Raw genomic sequence first — 630 nt, forward strand, 5'->3', positions numbered from 1 at the left:
TGAAGGAATCTGTTTTTGAACAAGTTTCTGGAACGGATTATGGTCGAAAACCCAGGTTGGACTGTATCTAGTCATTCTCTCACCTTCATTTTTGAACAGATTCATAATAGGCATAATCTCATCTTTATTTGATATCTTCATAAAAATCCAATTTCTTGATGGAATTAAAAGTCCTTCATTTTTGGGGTCACATCCATTAATTAGCCAAACAGAAAAGTCCCGTTTGTCTTCGTTGTACTCATATTTATTTTTCATTCACAGCTTTTACCACTTTCTTCTCATGGCATGACAATAATAGGGCTCATTACTAGATGGATCCTGTGTTCAATTTTTTTTTTTTTTTTTTTTTTTTGGGGGGGGGGGGGGGGTAGTGGGCGCAAACGGCCGAGAAAATCAAAATGGCAGGAAAGATAAATAAAGGGAATGAAGCAAAGAGGGGATAATAGATCTGGCCTTTTATCTCTTCACAATATCTACTTTGCTTTCTAATGCAAGTTGTAATCCTGCGGCCATGTTTTTAAGTCTCTACATAAGCGCAAACAAGAATAGTTGGTGGAAAAAAAAGGGAGACGATGGATGCATTGAATGCATCACACAAGTTGTTTGTGTGTGTGCATCACACAAGTGTGT

Source organism: Hippocampus bargibanti, linkage group LG17 (assembly GCF_051943395.1).
Source record: "Hippocampus bargibanti isolate YZ-2025 linkage group LG17, ASM5194339v1, whole genome shotgun sequence".
Taxonomy (NCBI): domain Eukaryota; kingdom Metazoa; phylum Chordata; class Actinopteri; order Syngnathiformes; family Syngnathidae; genus Hippocampus; species Hippocampus bargibanti.